The following is a 19,366-nucleotide window of genomic DNA, read 5'->3' as shown; positions in this document are numbered from 1 at the left end:
GCCAAAAACCAGAGGATGACTGGCAGGCAGCTGAAAGAGAGGATCTCATGATGACCCATGTATTACACCTTCTTCAGGAGGCTTGGGAGGCTTGGGAATGACGCTGCTTCTGTGAAAGGTAGAGTGGATTAGCCGAGCAGGCGGAGGAGGGAGCAGAAGACCTGGCTAGAAACATCCCTGGGAACGGCTACCAGAGCTGGGCTAGGGGGAGGGGCCCCAGCAGAGCAGCAGCAGCAGTTCAAGCTTCCCCAAAAAGAGGGGTAAACCCCCCAAGGCACTGAAATACAAAGGTTCCTCCTCTTGGAGTGAAGTACAGAGGAGATCCCAAAGGACTGGGGGTTTTTTAGTGCAAGTTTGGGATTCATGCAAGAGCATGGTGAGGATTTCCCATCGGAAGTTTCCAAAGTGAGAAGTGTTACTATGGCTTTGGAAGGAAAAGTGGCTGCCTGGATGATAGCTCTGCATAATGATGATTCCCCCCTGCTGAGGGATTACAATGTGTTCATGACAGCCCTGAAGAAACACTTTGATGACTCCCTCCCAAATCAAAAGGCAAGAAGCAGGATGAAACCTTTAACCCAGGAGGGGATGCCTGAAGCTGAGCACATACAGGAGTTTCGTGAGCTGTCTGTGCATATGGTGGTCCGAGGAGCCACCAAGTGCAGGAAAGGAGGGGCATCAGGAGCCCAACTGCTACGCTAGACATGGCCCAAAACTGAACCCGGCTGGTGGGAAGGAACCTAGCTGGCAGTTAGGAAGACACTGTGAAACCACCCTGGAAGGTGTGGAAGGTACTGATGTCCTTCCTCCAGACCAGGATGCGAAGGAACCCTCCTTTTCTGCAGGACAAAGTGAAACTGATTCAGATGACGACCACTTGGTAAGTCCCCGACCAGGCTCCATGACCATCCCAGTAGAATTAAAAGTGCCATCAACTGGAGCCAGGAGAAGATGCTGGCCCTTTTAGACTCTGGATGCACCAAATGTGTAATCAGCCCAGGGGTGGTGGAGAAAATGGGTTTAAGACTGAAACTATGAAAGTACCCATTGCCTTTTGCCAGCTGGATGGGACAATTGCTGGGGGGAGCATTTTGTAACTGAACTGGTGGAGATGTGGATGGGGGACCACCAAGAAACCCTGAGTTTCATCGTAGCACCAGGAATGGAACGGCCCCTCACACTGGGATTATCTTGGCTGTGGAAATGGAACCCTCACATGAACTGGTGGAAAGGGTGGCTATGCATCCGTTCAGCTAAGCCAACAGCTGCAATGGATTTAGCAGTTGTCACGCATGAGAAAATTGTGGGAGAGGAAAGAATTCCGAAAGAATATTGGGACCTCAAAGAGACATTCAGTAAAAGGGCTTCCGACAAGCTTCCCTCCCACCGTGCCACAGATTGCAGCATAGAGGGGAGAAACTCTCTAAACCACAGATTTACTCGATGACCCCACGTGAATTGGAGGAATTACACAACTTCATTGATAAAAACTTAAAGAGGGGGTTCATTCAACCAGCTAGGCCACGGGTGACTGCACCAGTCTTATTTCGAGAGGAAAAACATGGCTCTCTGCGCTTATGTGTGAACTACAAAAATGAAGGACATGAAGGGGAAAATTTTCACAAAATTAGATTTAAGGGAGGCCTATTACTGGGTCTGAATAAAAGAAGGAGACAAGTGGAAGACTGCCTTCAACTGCCCTCTGGAGTGTTTCCAGTTTAGAGTGCTCCTCTTTGGACTACAGGGGGCGGCCACCGTTTTTATGCAGCTGATTAATGAGGTGCTACATGAATATCTGTATAAGGGGGTATTAGTTTACATGGGTGACATCCTCGTGTACACAGAAACACTCAAGGAACACGTAAAACCTGTATGCTCAGTCCTGAAAAATCTCCGAGCCGCTGAACTTTATGCCAAGTTGTCTAAGTATGAATTTCACCAAGAGAAAATTGACTATTTGTGGTACCACATCTCTCTTGAAGGTATCGAGATGGATCCACAGAAAACCAAGCGGTGACCAAATGGACAGCTCCTCGCACCCGCAAACAGCTACAAAGATTTTTGGGATTTGCTAACTTCTACTGCCAATTTATCCCCTCATTCGCTAGCATTGCACTGCCAATCACGAATATCCTGAAATCAAAAGGAGAGGCTAAACCAAAGCCTGGTAAGCCTCTGAACTGGACTATGGAATGTCAAGCAGCTCTCAAGAAGCTGAAGTGACTGTTTGCAGCTGAACCTGTTCTGAAACACCTAGACATGGATGCACCGTTTGTGATTCAAGTGGATGCAAGTGACATGGCAGTGGGGGCAGTGTTGCTCCAAACAAACGCAGAGGGAAAATTGCAACCTTGTGCATATACCTCCCATAAACTTACAGAAACAGAAAGGAGATGGGCCATATGGGAAAAGGAAGCTTTTGCTGTCCGGTGGACCTTGATTACCTGGCAACATTTCCTGGAGGGGACGAAACACCCTTTTGAAGTATGGACTGATCATAAAAACCTGGAAGCATTGAAGACACTGCATAAGCTGTCAGGTACATACCTAAACAGGTCCGCTGGACACAGCATCTCAACCATTTCAACTTTATCCTAAAATAGATGCCCTGTCCAGGCATCCCCAGTACACCAGCACCAGACCAACCGTGGTTCATCCAGTCATTCCAGCTAAGAACCTAGCTGCCCCAATGGTCACTAGGATCCAGAGGCCAGTGGATTTAGATGTGACTATGGACTTGATGAACAAACTTAAGGAAGGTCTCACGTCCGATGACTGGTTCAAAGAACATTCTGATGAAAGATCAGAATGAAAGATGGATTGGCTTGGGTAGTAGCTAAGCTGTATGTTCCTGCCAGCCTAAAAACTGTTGTCCTTCAAAGGGCCCATGACTCGAGAATGGTGGGTCATTTTGGATTTGTGAAAACTTTGCCTTTGATTAAGAGGCAGTTTTGGTGGCCTTCCCTGAAAAAAGACATTGAGTCCTATATAACCAGTTGTCCTGTTTGTGCAGCTGCAAAGAGACCACCAGGAAAACCCAAGGACTCCTTCAAAGTGTTGCCCAACCTGGGGCCCCATGGAAGGAAATATAAATAATTTTATTGTTGAGTTACCAGAAAGTCTTGGAAATACTGTTATTTGGGTGATCACCGATCTGTTCTCCAAACAGGTCTACTTTGTACCTTGTTCCAATATCCCATCAGCAATTGTTGGCTAAATTGTTTATTTTACATGTGTATAGGTTACATGGAGTTCCCGAACACATTATTTCAGACAGGGGTGTCCAATTCACCTCCCTCTTTTGGAAAGAGTTCCTGAAATTAATAGGCTCCGCCCAGGGACTAAGCTCCGCCCACCACCTGCAGATTAATGGAGCTTGTGAAAGAGCTAACTCGGTTCTGGAGCAGTACCTTAGGTGTTTTATCAATTATCAACAAGAAAAATTGGGCTGATCTTTTGCCACATGCAGAGGTGGCGTACAATAATTCAGTACATAGCAGTACTGGAATGACCTCTTTTAAAGTTGTGTTTGGCCAAGATTTTGTGCCCATTCTTGAATTGCCTCAAGAGAAGCTGCAAATTTTGTCCTTATCCGAGTTGAGTGATCAACTTCAACGGTTTTGGCCGATGATCCGCAAGGCCTTAGATGCGGCTCACCAACCTCACAAAAAAAAAACCTGACAAAAAAAGGGCCAAGCCAAAAGAGTACCAGGTTGGGGATAGGGTATTTTTGTCCACTAGGTTTCTGCAAACCACCCAAAAATCGAAGAAATTAGGGCCGAAATGTGTGGGTCCATTTCCCATTGTCAAAATTATAAATCCTGTATCAGTGAAACTGGAATTGCCAAAAACCCTTAGGAGGATTTATCCTGTGTTTCATGTAAACTTACTGAAACCGGAACACACTTCTTCCATGCATCCGCCTTATTGAAGGAGAGCAACATTTTGAAGTTAAAGAAATCTTACATTCCAGAACACATAGAGGATGCATCCAATATCTGGTGTCCTGGAAACATTTTCCCCCTTCCCCGCTGAATGGGTAAACAAATCCGATGTTAGGGCTCCCAAACTTTTACAAAAATTCTATACCAAATATCCTGATAAGCCTTGAATTTGATATATGCTATTGGTTGTTATTGTTGTTTTGTTTTGTGTTTCCCCAGGGGTGATGTCCTTTCTGAAGGCGGGCCGGATGTCAGCCTCTGCTTCGCTTGCTTGCTGTCGGCTGCCATAGAAACGGGGAGGGTGGGGGCATGGTATTTGGGAAAGTACTGGAGAAGTATGTGGAAGGGAGTTTTGTTATCATCATCATCTGCACATGCTGATGGCTGATGTTTGCACTTGGTCAAGGCTAACCGTCTCGCATACCAACTTGATGAGGCTTTTTGAAGATGCACCCCACATGACACCTTAGAGAGTTGCAGATTGGACATTGGGAGGGGGGAATGGGGGGAGGGTGCTGGGTAAATGCTTGATATGTACATGTTCATGCCTTTTTGGCTCAGATCTTGCTTTCCTTTTTGCTGCTATCAATTCATATCTAGTAAAAGTATTTTATCTCTATTCAAATGGAGTTGAGATTTTTTCTTTCTTGGATACTGAAGGAGGCATGCCTACAATTTATGAAGAACGGTTGCAGGAATTGGATATGGCCAGTCCAGTGAAAAGAATGACTAGGCGTGACATGATAGCAGTATTTCAGTATTTGAGAGGCTGCCAGAGAGAAGAAGGGGGTCAACTTATTTTCCAGAGCACCAGAAGGCAAAACAAAAAAACAGTGGATGGAAACTATTCAAGGAGAGAAGCAACTTGGAATTAAGGAGAAACCTCCTAACAGCGAGGACAATTAACCAGTGGAACAGCTTGCCTCCAGAACTTGTAGATGCTTCATTACTGGAAGTTTTTAAGAAACGGCTGGAAAACCACCTGTCTGAAAAGATAGTGTCTCCTGCTTGAGCAGGGGGTTGGACTAGAAGACACCCAAGATCCCTTCCAGCTCTATTCTGATTGATTGCTTCTCTCCATGATTAGTTTCCATCCATTAGTTTCATTCCAAAAGAAAGGAAGTCAGATGATGTCCCCACCTTATTTTGTGGTCTAATCATGAGCAGCAAAAATATATATTTATATCCCCATAAAATTAGAGAAAAAATTCTTTGGTATGCCTAAATATGGGAGGGTTGTAACATAAATACATACCTATTTCCCTGGCTCAACTGATAAGGAGGCGAGCCTGTGGCTTAGTGGCTAAGACTCCTGCCTAAGATATAATACAGCCCAGGTTCAAATCCCAGTAAGGGTATGGCTAGCTGATGAGAGCTAAATAGCTTGAAATAGATCTATACTAGTCCCCCTTTATTTATTTATCAGTACAAATACAACACAAATATAAAAAGGCAACATTAAAACTAAAAATATGGTTTTCTGCCTGCATGATCTTCTGTGATGAGCCAAAGGACAGAAAGAGGGAGTAGTGACTTTCCTCCCATATTTAGGCATACCACGGGTTGTAACACAAATACATACCTATTTCCCTGGCTCAACTGATAAGGAGGAGAGCCTGTGGCTTAGTGGCTAATACAACTGCCTAATATGCAATAAAGCCCTGGTTCGAATCCCAGTAAGGGTATGGCTAGCTGATGAGAGCTAAATAGCTTGAAATAGATCTATACTAATCTCCCTTTATTTATTTATCAGCACAAATACAACACAAATAAAAAAGGCAACATTGAAAATAAAAATATGGTTTTCTGCCTGGATGGTCTTCTGTAATGAGCCAAAGGACAGAAAGAGGGAGTAGTGAGCTTCCTCCCATATTTGGGCATACCAGGGGTTGTAACACAAATACATACCTATTTCCCTGGCTCAGCTGATAAGGAGGAGAGCCTGTGGCTTAGTGGCTAATACAACTGCCTAATATGTAATACAGCCCTGGTTCGAATCCCAGTAAGGATATGGCTAGCTGATGAGAGCTAAATAGCTTGAAATAGATCTATACTAGTCTCCCTTTATTTATTTATCAGCACAAATACAACACAAATATAAAAAAAGGCAACATTAAAAATAAAAATATGGTTTTCTGCCTGGATGGTCTTCTGTAATGAGCCGAAGGACAGAAAGAGGGAGTAGTACCAGGGGTTGTAACACAAATGCATACATACATACATACATACATACATACATACATACATACATACATACATACATACATATATTGCTTCACTTCATTTTCTAATTTTAAGTTCTGCTTACTTGGTTTAGTGAACTAGATCACTTTTAGTGGTTCAATTAGCTGTGAATATGGGCAAAACAATAATTTAGTTTTTTTCTCAGGGCCAAACAACCTAGCACTTCCATTATTGGATCATTGTAGGATTTAATCCCTTTGGACTACAGGTAGTCCTCAATTTACAACCACAATTGAGTCCAAAATGCTGTTAAGTAATTTTTTAAGTGAGTTTCGCCCCATTTTAGGACTTTTCCTGCCACATTAGTTTTATGGTTGTTAAGTGAATCTGTCTTCCCCACTGTCTTTCTTGCCAGAAAGTCACAAACAGTGATTGCATGACCCCAGGACACTGTAACTGCCATAAATATGAACCAGCTGTCAAGTATCCAAATGCATATCACATAGCTATGGGGATGCTGCAACCATCATATGTGTGATAAAGGGTCATAAGTCACTTTTTTCAGTACCGTTGTAACTTCAAACAGTCACTAAATGAACTGTTGTAACTACCCGTATATGGTTTTGTTTCTTTCAATTCCTGTTCAGTTTTTCTCACTTCCCACATTTATTCTTCATTTTGTTTATTGCTCTATTTTTCTTGTTTTTAAAGTTTTTATTTGTAATTACCCAGAATTGATGGATGTTAGGGGGCATATAAATTTAATAAACAATAGTTCTAATCATACTCATTACCCTTCTTTGTAGAAAATGATCACTTCCCAAAAGTTAGCAGAACTTATCAGCTGACTGATGGTATGGTATCTTTACTTTCTACAGATTCCTTGTGACTGTTTCTGTTTTTGGCATCATAATGAAAAAAAAATCAGAGAATGTTCTATCTTGTGCACAAGTACCTAGACAAATACAAAGAGCAATATAATCCCTTTATTCTCTTAATGAAAACCCACCATAGAAAGCATATCAGTTTTTCTTTTTCACCCCATCATTTCTTTAGCTTTTTAGTCAGGATTAGTAAATAGAAATATATAAGGATTTGTTTTAAATCTTCTCAGTAGAATTAGAATTGCTATTGGGTTGAAACTTCCAAAGGAAGAACATATATAGGATTAATCAAGATGGATGTCACACCATTGCCCACCATCAAGAAAACTTTTTAATTATTTTGAATATATCAAGCCTCCTTTATTATTTAGGTTTGTAAAACGATCACCTCAGGTTTGCAGCTCCTTTATGAAACAAAGGATTAGCATTGGTTTGTTGCCAATGGGGGAAAATGGTTCCTTTTTCTAGCACAGCATTTTCTTAACCCCCTGCACTAAGGTACTATGTGAGATGGGGTTTATTACATCAGAGTGTGCTAAAGTTTGTGCAATTATAATTTATTGGCTAGAGCAGGAGTCCTCAAACTTTTTAAACAGGAAGCCGATTCACAGTCCCTCAGATTGTTGGGGGGCCAGACCAGCTGGGGGGTCATGGGTAGGTGGTCATGGCTGGGTGGGCATGTGACTGGGTGGGCATGGCCAATTTAGCAGTCCATTTTGCCTTTGTCCTTGCTGTATTTGCCCCTCCCCTTCTCACCTCCCGGTCTATGTTCCCTCTAAGGTGCACGGCTGCGCGGCCGCGCACATGGTAAGTAAATACTGTGCAGCAGTTTCCCACTGCCGCACAGTGTCATTTGCCGGACACGGACTGCAGCCTCTGCACTCTGCAGAACAGCCACGGAATCGCGAACAAAAACCCCTCCAGCTAAACAGGAGTCTTGACAACATTTTTTTAAAAAGTTTGAGTGGAATTGTTGCAATTTATTATGTGGCTGCATGTGGGTGGCATCTCTTGATTCTCTGTGCTTCGGACCTGTCAACAAAGCCTTTCCCCATCCTGCGCCGGGTACTTGCTTGCGTGCAAGCTGGCGCCCCAAACGGGGCTGGGTCCGGTCGTCTCCTCCCTGCCTTTCCTTCCCTTTTTATGCCCTGTCTCGGACGTGCGGGCGGGCATGCGCATACTGTTGACTCGCCCGCTTAGACACTGAGGATGCTGCGTGCTTAGTTGCGTCTGTATGTCCTGGATTTTCCTCCCTCTTACGTGCCCCCTTGGTGCAGCAGGCTAACGCCGGCCAAAGGAGTGGGGTGGACCGCATGGCACAACTGGGTAAATTATAAACCATAGATTTTAATCCTATTTAATTTTTAATGGTATCAAATTTAGCTATAAAGTGGCCTTACCTACCTTTTCCCCCCCCTGGGCCTGCTAAATTCTGGCCTGGATTTCCTATTGTGCAATTTATGTCATGGACTTAATCATTTTAAATTCCATTAAATGCCAGTACACATCCTTTCTGCCAAGAGATCAGAAAAAACAATGCTCTAATCTTCTGATATTTAAATGATTTATAATGTTGTTTGGATTACATTTGAAAGCTCTGCATTGATTAAATACTATGGAATACAATCCTACAGCAGTTCTTCTTTCTTTTTTGGTTTTAGAAAAGGATAATTCCCTTTTTAGCCAGGCTTTTTGAATTAGTTTATGGTGATGTTAACACCAGTTTTTAAGTAGACTTCAATTTTTTTAAAAATCTGTTAGCTGCTTTGAATGCCTTGGAGATGAAAAGATGGGGTACAAAACTGAAATAATAAAAAATTAGTACATTCATTTTGAAAAATAAATGCAATACTTGATTAATTTCATATCTTTATTCAAAATAGTTTTGGTAAGGGGGAGAGTTTCATGATAAATTATTTTATCATTATATATTTGTATTGTTATTTTAGTGTTTATTGTCAATTTTGATTGATATCATATTGATATATCAATACTGATTTTAGTCATACTAAATAACAATGACTGCTATTATTTATCAGCATTAAATATTTACAGTTTTTAATATTGACTTAGTCATATTTTAGAATTATCTTTTAATAGGATAATTGGCAAAATCTAATTCAGATATGATGGGTTGCATTCCAAAGGAATATGAGAGGACAGGTTGCCTGCAAAATGCCAGGGCCCAGGCTGTTGGTGCCGTGTCTCTCTCTAGCCAGTCTAACAATGTAAAAGCTGAGCAGAGAGCCTTTTTTTTTTCAGTGTGAGCGGAAAAGTATAGTGTTTGAGCGGCATATTTTCATGCCTGGCATTCATCAGGCTGAAACCTCACTCGCAATTGGCACTTGACGCTTGGAACGTTGCGCAAATATCCAGCAGACGTGACAGCAGTTCAAACTGTTGCTCTCTTAGGTGCTCAGGCATGAAAATGTTCCACTCAAACACTATACTTTTTCGCTCACTCTGAAAAAAAATTAGAGGGAACATTGCTCCCAGTCCTGGATTGTATGTATGTATGTATGTATGTATGTATGTATGTATGTATGTATGTATGTATGTATGCATGCATTTATTTATTTATTTATTTATTTATTTATTTATTTATTTATTTATTTATTATTGATTGATTGATTGATTGATTGATTGATTGAATATGCTGCCCATCTTCCTGATAAAATTACTCTGGTTTGGATGAAGGGGTGGGTGTTGCTGAGAAATAGAAAACTTTTGGAGTCAGAAGTTAGAAGGACAAAACTTGGGATTTGGGTGGCATGAATATTTATGTATGATAAAGTAAAGATTAATGTGGATTTTAAAAGTCATTATGTTAGAGATGCCATATGGCGAATATAGAACAGAGATAAATCCAGGTTGTGTCGGAAACTTTTTCAACTCAGCACAAGAAGCATTTTATAGACAAATAATAACAGGGAAACACAAATGGGCATCATTTATCATGAATTTTGTCAAGGAAAATGTAAAATAAAACCAAAAGAGTAACTAGTGGCAGAGGGATAAAGTTGTCAATGGTTTTCGATTAAAAATTACTGGGAAGATTTAAAGTACACAAAATAATTCATTGTTTTGAACATTGTAAGTTTGAGTTTGAAACAGAATTGTGTACAAATGATGATTATGTCATTGGTAAAATGTATAAAATTTTATTGAAATTTTAAACAGAAGAAAAACAAATAAAAAATGTATGATAAAGTGGGCTACAATTTGATTATAATATACAGATGGAACAATGGGAAAAATAGGACTGATTCTACTATCTTAAAATTTTAAATATAATTTTATAAAAAGATATCTCATTAGCATATGCCAGCAGAGAAATTTTCTAAAATGTAAAAAGTCAACTTCATATGGGAAAAAAGACAGGAAAGGATTTTATCATGTTTGGTTAATGTGTAAAAAAGCTAGAAAATTCTGGATTCAAATACCTACACTTGATATATAATTTAGACCAAAGATTTTTCTTTTGGGATTGATGGACAAATAGTTGAAACAAAATCATGCACCTTTTTTTTTTGTACATAATAACTGGAGCAGGATTATTTTATGTGCACAGATGGAAAGATTCAGCACTACCCACAATAGAAGAATGGTTGGTGAAGATGATGGAACTTGCAGAGAAGGCTGAGATTTGAAAATTGAACAATGTATGTATTTTAACAAAAAGGAGATAAGGTATGCTAACAGCCATCCATTTTTGGTCCATGGCGAACGAAAATATTTACATTGCTTTCTAGTAATTTAAATATCAATATTTGAATTTTTTTAATGTGACAAGTTAACAACTATTACTTCTAACTTCTGACACTTTAATAAATCATCAAAGAGTTGTTGCAATTCTTAAAGATTGATTCTGACATTAAGATTGCCAAAAATATCACTTAACTTTATCCTCCCAAAGTAACAGATGGCATTCTTGGGTAATGTAGGGTATAGATTGCTTGCTGACCTATATGTTATTATCCAAAAAGATCAGGATTTTCATGACCTACTGTTGCTGTAGTCTTTTCAGAGCTCAGAGTCTTCCCCTTTATCCCTTTTCTCTCCTCTGTGCACAGTTATTTTTTTTTTGAGAATATTGCTTCAGGACACCTAGCAAATCCAAGGCAGGACATGGAACACAGTGGAATCATAATACGATTTAGCAAATAGGATCCAGTGATGTGCATTATTTTAAGTGTATAATGGGCAAAGAACAGTAAGTTCCTCAACTTCATGGCAAAGCTTCAATTGGTCGAAGAAACTTGCTGTTGCTAAAAAAAACAAAAAAACACAGCCAAAGCTCTCTGCTTCTGTAACTCAGCAAATTCTGTCTCTGTGCTTGGGCATATTATTACTTCCTGTTGAAATAATTTCTCTTTAAAGTAGCCTAGAAAATATAAGAGGCTACATTGATTCTTCTTTTGCTGCTAGCTTCTTCTCCTGTTTTTTCCCTCTAACAAGTTTAGCATCCCTTGACTGTAGAACTAGAAAGCTTGACATATGCTAATATTGAAGCATTTATTACATTTTAAAAAACCTGAAGAATGAATCTGCTTTCATTCCAAGGAATTTCCCTAGGGTTGCTGAATGCTTTGTTTTACTTTTAGTTGTTCTTACTGTCCAATAGCCATGAAATCATCCAAGTTCAGTGTTCAGTGAACTGATAGTCCTGCCACAGTGAGGTAAAGATAATGGACAATTCTTTACATTCTTGGAACGTCAGTAGAATCTCAACTGTCATTGCTAATTAGAATTATAATGATGAAATTCTTGTCTCACCAATGAATTATTTTTGGCATATAACCTAGTGACCTTATTCTTTCCATATAAGTTGACATTTATTCACCTATCATCTTGAATTTAGAACCAACAAACATCAGGCAAACAAACCCAGGGAAAGATTGTCAGATTAAAGGAAGAAAAGGTGAAAGGGGGAATGTCCTGGATCATTAAGTTATAACCAGCTCATGAAATCTGAGTTAGACAAGCTGGCTTCAGGTCTATTTGGCTTGCCTTCTTTTTTAAACAAAAATCCCCACATCTTGAATAGTTACACTAATGCATTAAATGGGCTGGAAAATTTAAAAGGTCCTTGCCTATTGCCAGGAGATTTTTGTTTTTTTAATGATTCACTGGCTATTCATTTATTTTGCTTATTTATTACACCATATTTTCTACCATCATATCTTAAGCTATGAGTGGTTTACAGCAGTAAGAGTAAAATTGTATTGTCAATAAAATTAAAAGCCAATAGTCAGTGAAAATAAAAGTGCTCATTAAGGTAATCAAAAACAAAACAAAACAAATATACTTGTGAACACAATATAAGCTGCCGGACCTGTCACAACTTAAACAAAGAGCCATGGTGGTGCAGTGGTTAGAATGCAGTTCTGCAGGCTACTTCTGCTGACTGACTGCAATTTGGCAGTTCGAAGCTCACCAGACTCAAGGTTAACTCAGCCTTCCATCCTTCCGAGATGGATAAAATGAGGACTCAGATTGTTTGGGGGCAATATGCTGACTCTATAAAACCACTTAGAGAGTTCTGTAAAAGCACTGTGAAGTGGTATATACATCTAAGTGATATTGCTATTTCTAAACCTCTAGATAGAAATAATCCTTGGCTCCATTTGTTGAGAAAGATATAGTTTTATTAGAGGTCAAGTATATTGCAGTATTGCAAAGCCAAAACTGAGAATCACATGCCAAAATTCCTACTTTCAACTTTTCCCTCCCTTAACTGCCTCCCATTTCCCATCCCTGTGTAACCAATCAGATTCAGGCAAGATGTTTTATGTAATGGTCAGTCCAAGTTCAGTTTCGTATACAGCACCCTTCTTCTTCCAGCCAGATGACTTTGAGGCAGCATCTGGAATAGGTACAGAACTTATGTTCATTTCCCCATGCATTCCCCTTTCATTCATCCTCCCCAAAGTTCATGGCAGTCTGACATGGCATAGCAGCAAAGCACAAGCAAATATAAGATGGCAGCTGACAATAAGCACTCCAAGGCAGAACCCAGGCAGCCCAATTCTCCTATTTCTCAAACACCCATCAGAATATATACCTCTTACAAAGCCAAAAGGGAATAGGCTGATCTGATCTTAGGAGGAAACTGCTCTATAATCATGGGGCTGCACCAAAGAAAGACTACCCAGGGGCTCTTGTCCCCTTCCCCTAATATGGTGTAAGAACCAATAACAACCCTCCCTAGAAGAAGCAACAGGATAAATTGATTCTGCTCAGAAGACATGGTCCTGAAGTCAACTGGTACCCCAAGCTATGTAAGAATTTATAGATGAACACCAATGCAGAGCCAACAAACTTGGTGTTATTCTGCTATTGCAGCTTTCATGAGTTGTGGTGGCACAGTGGTTAAAATGCAGTACGGCAGACTACTTCTGCTGACTGCCAGCTACCTGTCATTTGGCAGTTCGAATCTCACCAGGCTCAAGGTTGACTCAGCCTTCCATCCTTCCAAGGCCAGTAAAATGAGGACCCAAGGCCAGTAAAATGAGGGGGCAATATGCTGATTCTGTAAATTGCTTAGAGAGGGCTGTAAAACACTGTGAAGCAGTATATAAGTCTAAATGCTATTGCTATATTGCTATTCATCCACTAGCTGGCAGGCAACTGCATTCTGTTCCACTTGCTAATTTCTGGCTTGTTTTAAAAGGCAGTCCAAGAGCAGCAACTTATAATAGTGTAACTTAGATGTTAGGGAGGCTTAAATTGCAATTAGATTAAGATTTGCCATCTCAAAAGCTAAACGCTAAATAAAATGTTGACCTTAGAAAGATACACAGGCTAAGGATTCAGATAAAATTGGGAATATTGAAACTTTTACAATAAGATTTGGAACGAATGATAAAATACAAACAGCTTCTTGGGGGAAATACATTTTTACAGGACAAAACATAGATAAGCAACTTTATGATTTCACACATGGCACTAGAGGGTATTAAATATTTTAGGTAGAGGAAAGATAGGTGGTGCAAGACGTTCTAACAAAAATATTGAAGGACACTTTTGAAGAGCTGAATTAGAAAATAGCCACAATATCAACTATGTCAGTAATGATGTCTGCTTCTATGGATCGATTATGTCCAATGATTGTTATTGAAGAAATGTCAGCTATAGAATAAATTTTATCTGACAAAATAGAGATGGTATTGAAAGGGGAATTGCAACTGACAGAGCAAGATAATGATTTAGAAAAGGATGTTTTGCTGAATCTATAAGAAAGTGGTTGAGGTTATAAAATTAAAAAGGAAAATATAAATGACAAACTAAAAGATTGACCTGGATATTTTTTTTTCCTATTAGATTTATAAGAGGGGCTTCTTAAAGTCTTGAACAACTTTGTGCAATGAGACAAAGAACAAATGAAGAAAAATCAAATCTTACTCCAATATTTATTCAAACTTAAGATTAAGACTATTAAAAGCAAAATGAAGGAAAAGATAATAGGTTTATTTGATTAAGATTGAAATAATAACTGTTGTTACTTCCGGTTCCCCTTTATAAGTGTTCAGCTGACCCTAGGTCTGAAAAGATGATGTTTTACCGATTTTCTTATTGATAAAAGATTAGATATGGAACAAAAAGATAAGTGTGTGCAACTTTAGAGTGGGTGAAGGGTTACTAAATTTGTTTATATGCTTTGTGATGGTTTGAAGGTTTTCTTTTTGTATTTCTTTTCTCTTTAATATTATTTTTTATTTTTTGTCTTTCTTTTTATTTCTTTTTTCTTGCACTTTTTCATCTTCTCTCCATTCTTCTTTCTTTCTTTAAATTTAGTTTGCATTACAAATTGGGACTTCTTACACCCTAGTCACCTGGTTTTTCCAGTTGGTAGTGTCTATGTTTGATTGGGCCCATGTGATTTCTGGCTTTGTCCTTCCTGAGCTGACATTCTACAGGCTCAGCTGGAGCAGTTTCTTTAGGATCAGATTCAAATGTAGAATCTGAATCCTGAGCCTAGACCAGGGGTGTCAAACTCGCATTATCAAGGCAGCATTATCAAGGCAGCATCACATGACGTATTGGGACTTTTTCCCCCTTCGCTGAACCGGGCATAGCCAGCGCGTGACGCATCCAGTCCTCTGGCTGTGAGTTTGACAACCCTTGGCCTAGACCAGTGGTCGGCAAGCCGCGGCTCGCAAGCTACATGCGTCTCTTTACACATTTTAATGCGGCTCTTCTGTGTGCCGGGCGCCCGCTCCCCTCCCTCCTCTCGGGCACTTCAAAACAAACGCCCCTTTCCCTTTTTTCTTTTCGACCCACAATGATTAGGGAGGATCCTGAAGTCGGGCTCAGGATGCGAGGAGAAGCGAGGAGGCAGAAAAAGAAACGGAGGCTAAGGAGCTTCCCCCCCGCCCCCTCCCAGCAAAAATCTAACCGGGGAGCCGGGCGGGCAGTAGCAAATTAGCCGATCACGCCGCGTGATCGGTTAATTTGCTACTGCCCACGCGGCGTGATCGGCTAATTTGCTACTGCCCACCCGGCTCCCCGGTTAGATTTTTGCTGGGATGGGGCGGGGGGGAAGCTCCTTGGCCTCCGTCTCTTTTTCTACCTCCTCGCTTCTTGGGGCTCCACCAATGGGGGAGCAAGGCCCACCCAGCGCCAGGCTTTGGGCTAACACAGAGGTCTGCAAAGTTGGCTGTTTTAAGACTGGTGGACTTCAATTCTCAGAATTCTGGGAGTTGAAGTCCACCAGTCTTAAGAGCCAATTTTGCAGATCCCTGGGCTAATATGATTGATGCCCTTGGTGGACTTCAACTCTCAGAATTCTGGGAGTTGAAGTCCACAAGTCTTCAAGCTGTCAGATTTGAAGACCCTGGGTTTTTTTTCTAAAGGGTTAGGGGTGCAAGGGTCTTGCAACTTGACAGCTTTAAGACTTGCATGCTTCAATGCCAGAGTTCCTGAGCCAACATGACTGGAGGAGGAATTCTGGGAGTTGAAGTCCACAAGTCTTAAAGCTGTCAGGTTTGAAGACCCCTTGGAGTTTTTTTCCTAAAGGGTTAGAGATGCAAGGATCTTGTAACTTGACAGCTTTAAGACTTGCGTGCTTCAAATGCCAGAGTTTATTGAAACTAAAAACAGTGTACCATCCTATGTATTTTCGGTTTTAAAAATGTGGCTCTCAAAATAAATTTCAATCGTGGTTTTGGCGAGATTTGGCTCAGTTGAAAAAAAAGGTTGCCCACCACTGGCCTAGACCATGATATTACTCTTCCTCATCAGCCTTCAAATATCTTATTAATTTACTCAGATTTCATAAGTTGAAATGAGTTCCAGTTTACCTACTACAATATTTATTTGGGTTCATGTGATGTCATTGGCTTCTGTGAGGGAGTGAATTTTACTCTGACTTGAAAGTGACATTGGATCCCCTTCTCCATATACCAGCATTGGGCCTAAAAATTCTGGAATGGTTTGTGTAGTCTTTTTTGCTGAGAATGTGATTAGGCTGCCATTACAGAGGATCCTGGAGGAAACAGATTATCCGGACTAATTTCAGTTGGATTTCAGATGGAGGCATAGTTTAAAAGCAGCACTGATCACTGATGACCTTTGTCAGAGCTGGGATGGGGGGATGCTATCAAATCAAATCAAATCTTTATTGTCAATATACAACATGTGTATAATAAAATTGAATAAGCCTCCCTTGGTGAACACCCCCCCCCCCCGAAACACAAAATACATCTCAATAATTCAATAAATGAAAGAAATAAAATCCCTAAACCCAAATAAGTAATCAATTCAAGTAAGTAATAACTAACACACATTCCCATATATCTATATGTATGTAACATAATATTGTAACATTACGTCGATATGATCATGTTGCATGTTGTACTGGCCCTGCAAGTTTATCATATTAAACCTAATTGTGGTGTTATGTTGCATTCAGATGTCTGACAGCCCACGGATAAAAGCTATTTTTCAGCATATTTGTTTGGCTGGCTTTGCTTTGATATCTCCTGCCCAATGGAAGGAGAGTAAAGAAGTGCTGACCAGGGTGTGAATCATCCCTGATGATTTTCTCACTCTGTTGAGGCAGCGGGTCCTGGCGATTTCATCCAGTGGTGTCAGGGGACAGCTCATGCTTTTTTGTGTTGTGCTCATCACCCTCTGTAATGCCTTTCTGTCCGTGGCTGTCAAGCCAGCATACCATACTGTAACACAATATATAAGGACAGTTTGTATCATAGATGTTGTGGCCCACCAGTGGCCAGCAGAGCTGGCAGCAGATTCGGACAGTGAAGAGGTTGGGAAGGAACATGGGCCAGTCCTGTAGTTTGGGGAAGCCTCTGATGAAGGTTCTGTGTCAGAGGCAGAGTGAGGAGGGGGGGCAGAGCTGTATGCCAGTTATCAGCTGTTGCCAGAGTCAGACAGCAGTGAGGCAGATGAACCACTGGAGCCTGTTCCCTGCGTGCGCATGCGCAGAGTTGCCAGAAAAAGGGAACAAGTAAAGTGCAGGATCGACTTGGGAGTAAGGCCAGATGATGAATGGCTCCTCCCAGAGGAAATAAAAGATCAGAGAAAGGGGAGTGGAATTTGCAGGAGACAATTATTTCGCTAATTGGTTAGTGACTCTCCGAGACTCCTTGCCAAGTTCTGCAGATATCAGCCTGTCAGCTCTCCAAGCCAGATAAAATTTGTGACCTTAAATCTCCTTTGAAAGACTTTGCCAGCTATGAATGAGCAGAATTGACTGTAAATTAATAAAAGGGTTTTTTGCTGGGACAAAGAGTTTGTTTCATGCTCTTGGGAAGCCTCGGTCAGAACAGTAGACCAGTAAAAGGAAGTCATCATTGTTGTTCCACCTGACTTTTCCGCATGACCCTCAGGAAATGGAGTCTCTGATGAGCCTTCCTGACCATCTGGTTCATGTTATTTTTCCAGATGGGAAAGTTGGACTCCCAGAAATTTGAAAGAGGAGACCCTCTCCACCCAGCCGCTCTTGAGGTAGAGTGGGGCAGGTTCTTCTGTCTGCTTCTGGAAGTCTACCACCATCTCCTTTGTCTTGCTGGTGTTTAGATGCAAGTTGTTTTATGAGCACCATGAAGATAACTTCTGGACTTCTTCTCTGTATGCTAATTCATCTCCTCCTGTAATAAGACCCAGTATGGTGGTATCATCTGCAAATTTTATTATCAAGTTAGATGAATCGGAAGATATGCAGTCGCATGTGTACAATGAGTTCAGGTAGGGACTGAGCACACAGCCCTGAGGAGAGCCAGTGCTGACCTTCAGGGAGGAGGATGTGAAAGGCCCACCTCTCACTGTTTGTGGCTGGTCTGTCAGAAAGTCTTTAATCCAATCACAGGTGAGAGAAGCAAAATTCAAATCAGTCAACTTTTTGATGAGGATGTCCGGAAAAATGGTGTTAAAAGCCAAACTGTAATCTATGAAAATCATTCTGACATAGTTCCCAGGTTTCTCTAGATGACTCACTACAGAATGAAGGGCAGTAGCAATGGCATCACCTGGTGACCTATTTCCTCTGTGGGTGAACTGATATCGGTCAACGTTTGATGGAAGGCATTACCTGAGATGTTGAAAAACCAGTGAAGAAGCACTTTATCACTACAGACATTAGTGCAATAGGTCTGTAGTCATTCAGGCTGTTTATTGCTGTTTTCTTTGGGATTGGGATGATAGTGGCTGCTTTCAGACATAATGGAACACTGGTCGTTTGCAGGGAGAGATTAAAAATCCTTGTTAGGACCTCTGATAGTTGGTCAGCACAGGTTTTTACCACTATCCCCAGCACCCCATCTGGACCCACAGCTTTATTGGAATTCACAGCCTTCAATACAGCTCTCACTTGGTGTTCATGCAAGGTGAGTGGGTGGGAGTTGGAGGGCCGGTGGGCTGGGGCTAAAGGGTCAGATCTCTTGACCTTGTAGCGGGCGAAGAAAGTCTTCAACTCATCTATCAACGATCTTTAGTCTTGGATGAAGTAACAATTCTCCACACAAGAATGGTACACACTCTGGGGAGGTTTTTTTTTCACAGTTCCTGCTCAAAGAAAAGTAGCAGCTATGTCCAATAAGTTGTTTACACAGATTCATCAATTACTCATGCCTTGGTCACCTCACAAATGCAATACATCCAACATGGGGCTGTCCTTGAACTATAACTATTCCAAACATCAGTAGATATGAGCAATAATGGATATATCTCAGTATGCCAGTTAATACCAGTATTTTACAAGCGCTTCTCTGCTGCGTGCCAGTCAGATTCTAAATGCAATTCAAGGTATTGAATTTGAGGGACCACCGACAGTATCTCCAATAGATAGTGCCTGTGCTATATAATTAGCCAGAGTGGGTCACTGCAGTTCTT

At 40.9% G+C, this 19,366-nt stretch overlaps 1 protein-coding gene and 1 long non-coding RNA gene across 6 annotated transcripts in view; one reads left to right on the top strand and one right to left on the bottom strand.

Annotated features, from left to right (window-relative positions):
* The window catches only part of GLRA2 (glycine receptor alpha 2), a 168,780-nt gene that overhangs the window by 55,492 nt on the left and 93,922 nt on the right, over nt 1-19,366 (bottom strand). The gene's annotated exons all lie outside the window — the stretch shown is intronic.
* Nucleotides 1-19,366, top strand: part of LOC309389982 — a 32,455-nt gene that overhangs the window by 6,060 nt on the left and 7,029 nt on the right. Inside the window, exon 2 of the long non-coding RNA XR_014175045.1 lies at nt 10,584-10,702. This is a non-coding gene — a long non-coding RNA (uncharacterized lncRNA). The remainder of the gene's footprint in view (nt 1-10,583; nt 10,703-19,366) is intronic.

Source organism: Natrix helvetica (assembly GCF_964273705.1).
Source record: "Natrix helvetica genome assembly, chromosome: 3".
Taxonomy (NCBI): Eukaryota; Metazoa; Chordata; class Lepidosauria; order Squamata; family Natricidae; genus Natrix; species Natrix helvetica.
This window is presented reverse-complemented; position numbering and strand designations above follow the sequence as displayed.